At 33.0% G+C, this 11,135-nt stretch overlaps 1 pseudogene; it reads left to right on the forward strand.

Moving 5' to 3' along the window:
• On the forward strand, window positions 1-1,098 carry LOC148239683 (agamous-like MADS-box protein AGL80 pseudogene; annotated as a pseudogene).
• Window positions 1,099-11,135: the final 10,037 nt, after the last annotated feature.

Genomic DNA, 11,135 nt, shown 5'->3' on the forward strand with positions numbered 1-11,135 from the left:
ATGACTAAAAAGAACGTTAAGCTCGCTTATATCACTAACGACTCTGCAAGAAAAGCCATGTTCAAACAAAGAAATAAGGGATTGATGAAAAAAGTGAGTGAACTCAGCACTCTCTTCGATGTCAAAGCCTGTGCAATAATTTACAGCCCCTATGACTCAAAACAAGAGGTTTGGCCTTCCCCTTTCGGGGCCCAATGCGTACTTTCTGATTTTAAGAGGTTGCCCGAGATGGAGCAAAGCAAGAAAATGGTGAATCAAGAGAGTTTCTTGTGCCAAAAGATCGCTAAGGCAACTGATCAACTGAAGAAACAGTGCAAGGACAATCGCGAGAAAGAGATCACGTATATCATATTCCAAAGTCTTATCGGGAAGCCCCTCCACCAACTCAACCTTATTAATCTCAAAAATTTGGGTTGGCTCATTGAACAATACTTCAAAGAAATCCAAAAGAGTATTGGAACACTCTGGAAGTCACCTCAGCCTCAGGAGGCCACAGACGCAGGAGTGATGAAGGGTCCTAAGGAGACATTCACTAAGATCACGGAGGATCATCCGGTGCAGATGTTGCAGCAGCTATAGATGTGGTTCATTGATGGGATGAACCCGCAAGCACATCACCAACAATCTGGAGCAGACGGGGAATAAGCGGAGATGATGGTGCCATTCACCCATAAGAACAACCAGAATAATGGACTGATATGGTCTAGTGGGTTTAACTTCCCTTAGGAATCGAGTATTATGATATTTAATTTTAAATTTTTTGGAGTGTTGTTGGAGATGTACTTTAAATAACCAATTACATTCCATCACAAAGATATGTTGTCAGTTTCATCGTAGTAGTCGCCTTAATAGTTGTAGTCATCATAATAATTGTAGCTGTCACCATCATAGTTGTAGTCATCGAGTTGCATGCATACATGTACTTGGATTACTTTGAATTATGATTTTCTTCAAATTAATCTTCTCTTTAATATTTTATATCTTGCACTAGTACTATTATTCATTCTTTAATTTTTCTCTTCCCCCTTCTTGACATGGCTACAACTATTTATTAAAATACCTGCATGCTCAATGTAATTTTAAGCAATTATAATGCACTTTTCTCTTCTTTTCTTTTCTGTTTTGTTTTACATAATGGAGTGATGACATAAGAATTATTGATGTAGTATATGTGGAAATTCAATCTAGTTAGGAGGAAGATTAAGCTAGCTAGCTACTCAAATTTATCTAGATTTCAAATGAGATTTTTGTATAGAATTTAATACATATGGATATGCTCTTCCAATCTTGAAATTAAAATTTAGGATAATTGCGTTAAGGAATAATATTTTCCTCACTGAAGATCTCGATCTAATCGGAATATCTCAAATAATTAATATTTTTATTAATATGAATATTATGCATGTATCTGAAAAAATACGCTAAAATTATAAATTTGTTTAATTATTTGATTTATTTCGGGTTCTACTAACTTAGAGATATATAGATTAATCTATCTTTGTTCCCTATATTTTAAAAGATAAAAAAATTATAGTCACATATATACTACTAATTCAGAGTGTTGATGGGAAGTATATGTGTACACTTGCAACTAGCTTGTTTAAGTAGTTTGGACAATATCTTGTTTAATTTGCTAAATATGACATATTATTGTGATATAATAGCAATGTTGTCTAAATAACAAGTAGAATAAGTATTGCTTCATATGTATACACACATATATATAATCTTTAACTGTTTTTTGTTATTTATATTACACCAGCATGCAATCTCTAGCATATCGTAATTATCTTAAAGGTTAGAATCAGTAATGAAGGACAGATTGTTTCCTTCTAATTGTTTTTTGAACATGACTTTGCCTTCTTCTTATTTTCTCAATCTCTATTGCGGTTGTCGGATGTATTGTCGGCGGTACTTCTCGTTATGTTTGTAGTGGTTAATTACTATTGATAAATTTTATTTCTATTTTTTTTAAAAAAAGTTAATTATCTTAAAAGCAAATATGGATTGTCGAGGTTCAGAAGGCATATATTTTAATACCATACTAGTATCATTTTTTTTACTGAAGGGAGACAACACCTATATATTATTACTGCATAAACTTTGCAAGAAATATATGGTTGATTTCTTTAGGAGTTTTTTGGCTACTACATAAGTCAATACATAAGTAATCATATATATTACTTTTATTATTATATTTTAAAATTAAATTACAATAATCATTCCTTAATAATATGTATAGTATTTCCTCTCTTTATAAAGTTTTTTTATTGAAATTATACGTTCTCTTATATTATCTTTAGGAGATCGTGCTAATTAATAAATAAAATGTATGAATTGTCACTATAGAGATTTAAATTCTAAATTTTATTTTCAGTTTTTAGAATTAATATTTTTTAAAAAAAGTAATATAGGTCTTAACAATAACACGTAGATTTACAAACCAGCCATAAGGTATGCTTATACGCCAAAACCAACCACTAGCATCATCTAAAATACATGACACCTTAGAGTATAAAACAAAAGCATTATATAAAAAGTGGCATAAACAACCATAAAATAGTCCACACTACACATCTAAAACAACTTCTTGCACGTGTAAATGTGATGATAAACAACTTATAGATTGTGAGAATTAGAGTGAGTGTTTTGTTGTGATTGCATGTCTATAAGCCCCAACATTTTCTATATATATTTTTGGCTATATGTGCACTAAAAAGAAAAAAGCAACTAAAAGTGCAAATATTGTTGGGACCAAAACAAAGACTTTTACGATTGAAATGCAAACTATCTTAATTGGAGGACTATATTGGAAATTTGTGAAAAGCAATATCAATATTCTATATGATAAAAATGGGATGCTTAGTACAAAGGATGGGTGACCTATTTATATGCAATTCTAATAGTGTAATTATAAGCAATATCAATCTTTTATTTCGTTGCCATGTTTTACTCCCTTAAGACAACTAATTTCAAGTTTTTTTTTCTCCCTCTCTCTTTTTAAATAACCCCCCATATACAAGGAAAATTAATTAAGTATTCTAGCAATCTTCTGGTTCAATTCATTTTTTTTACACACCTACATATATAAGAGAGAGTAGATATATACATGCATTATAATGAAGCATTAACTTTTAATTAAAAAAGATAGTTGTATTTGAATGGTTTATTAAAAGCGCAGCCTTGCAAAAATTCACTAATTAAATTTTGTAAATTACACTACCTTTAATCATAAGATCTTTCCATATGTGCTATTAAAAATATAGCATTTCTAGAGATGATTTGGGCACTCCATTTGCAGTTTTAATCTAACCTTACATGGTATATTTAATGTTCCACTTCACATCCATTACTAATAAATCTTCAACCCTTGTCGCATTCTATATATGTACCATCTCGCTCTTTGGCCAGACATGACCAAACACCATGACTAAAAAGAAGGATAAACTTTCCTATATCACTAACAACTTTGCCAGAAAAGCTACTTTCAAGAAAAGGAAGAAGAGTTGATGAAGAAAGTGAGTGAACTCAGTATACTCTGCAAAGTCAAAGCCTGTGAACTCATTTACATCCCCTACGACTGGCAACCAGAGGTTTGGTCTTCCCCTTTCCTAGCCCAACGCCTATTGGCCGACTTCAAAATGATGCCTGAGAAGGAACGAAGCAAGAAAATGGTGAATTAAGAGAGTTTCTTGCACCAGAGGATCACCTAGGCAACCGACCAATTGAAGAAGCACCGTGAGGACAATAGGGAGAACAAAATCATGCAGGTTATGTACCAAAGCCTTATTGGGAAGCCCCTCCACCAATTAAACCTCATTGTTTTGAATGATTTGGCTTGGCTCATCGAACTATACCTCAAGGAAATACAAATAAGGACGAAAACACTCAATAAGTCACCCCAGCCTAGTGGGGCCACGTATGGACTGATTAAGGATTTCGGGTAGATGTCCACTCAGATCAACAAGGATTCTCCAACGTATGGAGTTTTATCCATCTTCTAATTTTCCTACTTTCATCTTAATAACATATCAGTACTATAACATATGGAGTTTCACCCATATTAAAAAAATAATGCAGTATGTAAGAAAAATAAGTAATACATTTTTATCAATTTATTTAAAAAATAATTGCTCTAATTAAGGCTTATCCATAATCTAACTAATTAAATAGAATGTGTATATCTATATCCATCCTACTTCTCATACTCATTTTGTTTAAATGATAAAATAGTAGGCATTTTTTATCAAATTTATCAATTACAATACATTTCCACTGTTACCCAGGTGGATCAAACAAATAAGATTACAATCAAATTTCCTTGCTCACAATATATATCGAAAATGAAATAAATTAGAACATTTATGTATATATATTGAACATATAAAACATATATGCTGATTGAGAACAAAAAAAATGTCCTTACATGAGTTTTGCTATCTATACATGCTTTTCCAATATAAAACGATTATAGGATTCCTCATTCTTTTCCCCTTTGAAGGTATATAGGAAAAAGGCACTCACATACACAAACATAAATAGAGAAAATAGTTATATGTGATCTCATGTCTTTATTTTATATGAATTTTATGTTTTAAAAGAACATGATGGGTAGAGTAGAATTATAATTAATTGGTTCAAGTGGATTTATTTTATTTCAGAAAAGTAAGAAAATAATTTTATCATTAGTGTAGTAGATTTATTAGTTGCATGTATTTGATTGAAAGCGAAGATACATAATTGTCTTCTTCTTTTTCTTCTTTCATATGCTTTATTATGTATTTTAAATATTTTTCAGCACACAAATTTTTCAAAAAAATCTTCTTTTTCAAAATAACTACTGATTGTTCACTACAACTCTATGAAAAAAATATAAATTTGGAAAGTATAAAGAATCCAAAACATGGAAGCCCCATTGCATATAATAACTAATTATCTACTAAATGTATATAATTGATTGTGATATAGAGACATATTTTGACTTTAATAATTATAATTAAAATATTCTTCTATAAAGATAAAATCAAATACACATACACTCTAATAATCATATTTGACATATTGCATACCCTTGAAATAATGCAGGAGAGAGTAGATATAAAGATGGACTATAGTGAAACATTATCTCTTAATTAAAAGGGATAGTCATGATTAAAGGAATTTTGTATAAGTGCGGCCCTGCAACAACTTACTAATTAAATTTTGTGAAACATTTCCTTAAATCAAAATATTTTCCCATATTCCCTATTAAAGACATAGCATTTTGGAGATGATTTCGACACTCCACTTCAAGTTTTAGAATACAGTACATCTAACCTCACTTAGTATATTCAATGTTTTACTCCCCATCCTTTACTAATATTCTTCAACCCTTGTCTCATTCTATATATACCCATTCCCTCTCCTAAGCCACAAACCAAATGACAAAAGACCATGAGTAGAAAGAAAGTTAAGTTTGCCTATATTACCTAATGGCCCCACACAAAAAAAACCACATTCAAGAAAAGAAAGAAGGGGCTGATGAAGAAAGTGAGTGAACTTAGTGGTCTCTATGACGTTAAAGCCTATGCAATCATTTACAGCCCCAATGTCTCGCAACCAGAGGTTTGACCTTCTTTTTTAGGAGCCTAACATGTGCTTGTTGACTTTTACAGAATGCCCGAGATGAGCAGAACAAGAAGATGGTGATCGAGAGAGCTTATTGCACTAAAGGATCACCAAGATAACTGACTAACTGAAGAACCAGCGCAAGGACATTTGCAAGAAGGAGATCACGTTGGTCATGCTCCAAAGTCATATTGGGAAGCCCCTCCACCAACTAAATGTCATTGATCTTAAGGATTTGGGTTGGCTCATAAAACAACACCTTAAAGAAATCTAGAAGAGGATAGAAACACTTAGCAAGTCACTTTATCCTCAAGGGACCACCTGATGGGGGAGTCATGAAGGGTCCTTAGGAGACATCTGCTCAAATCAAGGAGGATTCTCTTGTGTAGGAGCTACAACAACTGCAAGAGTGGTCCATTGACAGGATGAACTCGTAAGTACAAAAACAGTTTCATATAGGGTTTGCTAGCGAGGAACAGGCGAAGATGATGATGCCATTCACATATAAGAACAACTAGAATAATAGACTGATATGGTCCATCATGTTTAATTACCCTTAGGAATCAAGTATTAGGATGTTTATTTTTTAATTTTTTTTATGTTGTTGGCGATGTATTTTAATTAACCGTTTATAGTCCACTACATAGATAGGTTGTTAGACTCGTAGTCATTGTCTTAATTGTTGTAATCACCATAGTAGTTGTAGTTGTTGTCGTCACAGTTGTTCAGGCATCTTTATGGCACTGCGATGCGTGCTGGTGCGCATTTGCGCACGGGGTCTTTGTGTGGGAATGCCACTACACTCCAAGCACCTGCACATTACAGCAAGTCTTGGGTGCGTGTTGATCTACCAGGCTTCTACGGATGCTAAGAGGTCTTCATGGATGTGCTCCTCATACCGCAGGTGTGGGTAGGAGGATAAATTCCCTTAGGTACAAGGTAAAATAAATAAAATAAAAAGTCAAAATTTAACAAACACAGAATCTAGTTAAATCTGGTTTACCATATTTCCTTTCAGAGGTATTTAGTTTTGATTATTTATTCCAGAACTACTAGAATATGCATGACATCTCCAATGCAAATTAAGGCATAACGATGCAAGATACAGAAACAGATTACTAGTGCATTATAAAAATTATATGCAGTGTAGAATATTATTACAAATCCCTTACCAAAATATATGAGTTCTAATTACAATATATATAACTGAAGCCAGAAGTGGCAACAAAATACAAAGGGCCACTTCTTTCACTATGCAATTAGACTCATCAGAGTGCAGGACAAGTCATGCACTTAAGATTTGTGAGTCCTTGGGATCCTCATAGACTTCAAGGGGTAGGCCAATGATTGGTTCCTTACTATCTTCCTCATCTGGGGGGGCATGGAAAGGGTGAGTTCCATATACTCAGTAAGAAAAATAACATTTAAATAAAATCTTAAGATTTTAAGAGTGAATAATTATATCATTAATACTTACCATTAGGTCACATCAAGGTCCTTTCTTATTTTATGAAAATAATTTTATTTATTAAAAGAAACATCATCTCACAGTCACAATGATCAAATCAAAATAATATTTAACAATAGAAAAAATCAAATAAATCATGAAATGCTCAAATTTTTATGTCATGCTTCGCGAATTCATTCTGACTTCTATCTCTGAGGGGAGATATGGATTTTTGAGTATCTATGTGGAATGAGCATATCAGATATATAACAACAATTTGCTCAGGTACATTTTTGGCTTGCAAAACCATGGTACAATTTATGACCACGGTTGTACCAACCACAGTGGTCCTATCATATATTCTATCACCATGACAGTACTTAACCAAATGTGACCCCTAACAGATATTTATGTCACCACTCTCGTTAGAGGGTATGCCATCATCCACAAGAAGTAGTCCTTTAACATCTTTCTAGACCAGACGGGGGAGGGAGAAATAGAAACCCCTCCGAGATAAAATGCCTAATGAGACACTTGATGCATTTCGCAACGGAGCACTTTTCGGCCGCCAAACGAGGTAAAATTTCTCCCCTTGGCTCGAATTTCGATGCTGAACCCACTTGTGGCAAAATCAGAGCCAAACCACCGGCCAATTGGCCGAAAAATGCCACCGAAGTCCAGCGGCACCGCCGCAAGTTTTCAAAATTTTTGCGTCCGATGAGGCCCTTTCCGATTCCCGTTCGATGTAATTTTTACACCACTGTGACCACCGTCCTTTCCTCTACAGGTTGACCGGAGCAAAACACCAAAACGCAACTCGCACCAAAGGAGCCGCCGCACTCGAGAGCTCCGCTGCCGGTAAGTCTCAGTTTTCTGTATTTTTTTGGCCCATTGAGGGCCCTACGTGTGTTTCCTCACAGGAACCGGTGCTAGTTTAGCTAAATTCGGCCAAAAATGGCCAAAAATAGCCAACCCGAGGTGGATTGCCCTGTCACTGGAGCACGGCGGAGCTGCCGTGGGAGGTGTCGCCGTCACCGGAGCACGGCGGAGCCGCTATGCCAAAATTCTGAAATTTGCCAAGGAGGCCCTGGATCTGATTTGGAGTTTCTGGGGACATGTACAGGTACCGAAAGTGTGTTTCAGTTCCCGGAGAAAAATTCAGGGAATCTAGGGACTGCCCGTAGGCACAGTGAAAAATCGATTCTAGACTTCAAATCAAGTAAGGATCTCTCACCCTATTTCCTATAACGGCATTAAAGCTTAATAAATGATAAAACGGTATTTTATGAATTAATAGATATGTATAATTAATTAAGGTTTCTAATAGGGCCCGAATCTGATATGTTTTTGGTCAGTTACTGTTTTAGTTATTTTACAGTTTTGAAGGCATTATGGTGTCTGATCTATTTATTTTATAGTTTTGAATGCATGAATCACAGTTTACTTCACTGCTGCTTGATTTTGTGAATCCGATGATATGTCTGCATTGTTGGATGCTCGTTACTGGTTTAAATATTCATGATTATGTGAGAAATAGAAAACTAAGAAAAGAATAGAAAATGTATGTGAATTGATAAGTGGATAATTCAACAACCTCACTAGATATCCTGGGAGATGGTGGACGGACCAGGTCCATAGGGAACCCTACTGGGAACGTTGTCTCTCATACCGGACGGGGTATTGAGGTTTATGGTTTTGGCACCCATACTGGAGGGAGTATGGGGATGGCCCTGGAGTTAAGTTATTAAGGTGAATGGTTCACGTATAGTGGGGACCCCTATGGATCCCCATGGATACTAGTAGGCTGGTAAAAGAGGAAATTTATTGTCTGATGATTGAAATATTAGAAGTATGACATGTGTTATGTTACGGAGTGCGTATGATTTCATGATATTATAATGTTATTGTTTTCATAAGTTGTTTTCATGAATCTCACCGAGGTAAGTGGACAGTAAAGGATTTTATTGTTGATAAATCAATTTGTTATAAATTATGCTCCATTGGTCGTTTTTGTTTTCTACCAACCTTTACTTCTGTGACAGTGAGATAGTGTGACATCTTTACTGGGCTAGTGTAGCTCATTCCTTACTTAACCATTTCAGATAAGAGGACTTGGTTCCCGAGCTCGTTCCGCAAGAAGATGGCGAGTAGATGCCGAAAGATTTTATAGTTTTCCTTATAGTATTCATTTCTAGTATTTACTTTAGTTAACTTATTCTTTCATATGTTTAATACGTTTTGGTTATTGTGTAAGGGATGTTAATCATAATATTTTATTTCGCTTCCGCACTTAGAATTTTTATATATACGTTTTCTTTTAATTTTCGGGGCGTTACAATTATGATATATAATTTCAAATTTTTTGGGGTGTTGTTGGAGATGTACTTTAAATAATCAATTAAATTCCAATATAGAGATATGTTGTCAGTTTCTTAGTCGTCATAGTCATCGTCTAAACAATTGTAGTCCTCATAATAGTTCAGTCATAGTCATTAGGGTCACATACATGCATGTACTTAGATTACTTTGTGTTATGACTTTCTTTAAATTAATCTTCACCTCAATATTTTATATTTCCTATGCTAGTGCTACTCTTCATTCTTTAATTTCTCCCTGTCCCCGGTTTGATATGGCTGTATTAGTATTTGTTAAAAAATATGCATGCTCAATATAATTTTGTACTATCAGAATGCTCTTTTTTCTTCTTTCTTTTCTTTTTTTTATACACAATTGAGAGAGGACAGAAGCATTGTTGATGTACTATATGTAGAAATTCAGTTTAGTTAGGAGGAAAATTAAGCTAGCTAGATACGCAAATTCGTTTAGATTTCAAGTGAGATTTTTGTATAGAATTTGATAAATATGGATTTGTTCTTTAGACTATAGAATTAAAATTTGGGATAATGGCATTAAGGAATAATATTTTCCTCAAAGAAAATCTCGATATAATCTGAATATCTAAAATAATTAATATTTTGATTAATCTGAAATTTAAATATAATTCTAAAAATTTTATTTTAGTCAAAATATACAATATTTTAAATAACTCAAATGTATTGGAAAATCTCTAACGATCATAAATAAAATTTCATGACGCAATTATTATGTTCAAAATATGGAAAAAAACTGACATAAATAATTTTCTAACTCAACAATCTGTGAATAGTTAACTAATACTCTATGTAAAAAGAAATGTACAATATATACATATACATATTTAAATATATACAATCACATAGAATAATAAATAAAGAAAAATATTTTTGATGGCTAATTTCAAACACTTTCAGCAATTAGTATTTTGAATTTCTTTTACATATATAAATACTCAAAAATCAATGATATAAAGTCTCTTGCTACTAAAAAAAATGTTACTAATATAAAACAAGGTCATCTTTAACTCCAGTGACACAAATTACAACATTAAATTTTTTTAAATGTTATAGTATGTTACTCTAGTATCTGTAGTACGATGTTGTAATTGATTCTTAATGACAATGACCAGTATTTAACCTTTATTAGTGGGATCACTTATTCAAAACCAATTTATACTTTTGCAATAACAGTTTAAAAAATTCATAAGACACAATATAAGTACTTTTTAAAAATGAAGATAAATGTAATAATACATTGAAACCACTTATATACCACTGTCAAAGTGTATAACACTAACATCCATGTGAAAAGTCTAGTATTCAAATTTTAATTATTCATTTGGCTATATTATAATTAATTTTAACATATGATAGCATTATTAAAATTTATTTTTATTAATTTTTACGTGCAATAAATTATATATTTATTTTTGTGTTACGTAAGAATCGAATCTTCAATTCTTATTTTTGTAGAGGAAGAGAAGTACTATTTGATTTAAAAGTCAAGTATTATCATGCTTTAATTATATTTAACTTTTAGTAGGATTGATTTCTATTAAGGTGGTTGGTAATGAAGTAAAGATCATAGAATTGGAACTATTGGGCCTTTGGCCCGATCATTAAGGGATGGCATCAGTTCCCATTAATGAAGAACACGTCTACTCGTAATTTTATATAAAAAGTTAACAAATTAGTCAAATTATCAC

This window comes from Carica papaya, unplaced genomic scaffold (genome assembly GCF_054855325.1).
Source record: "Carica papaya isolate Zhongbai unplaced genomic scaffold, ASM5485532v1 h2tg000022l, whole genome shotgun sequence".
NCBI classification, from domain to species: Eukaryota; Viridiplantae; Streptophyta; class Magnoliopsida; order Brassicales; family Caricaceae; genus Carica; species Carica papaya.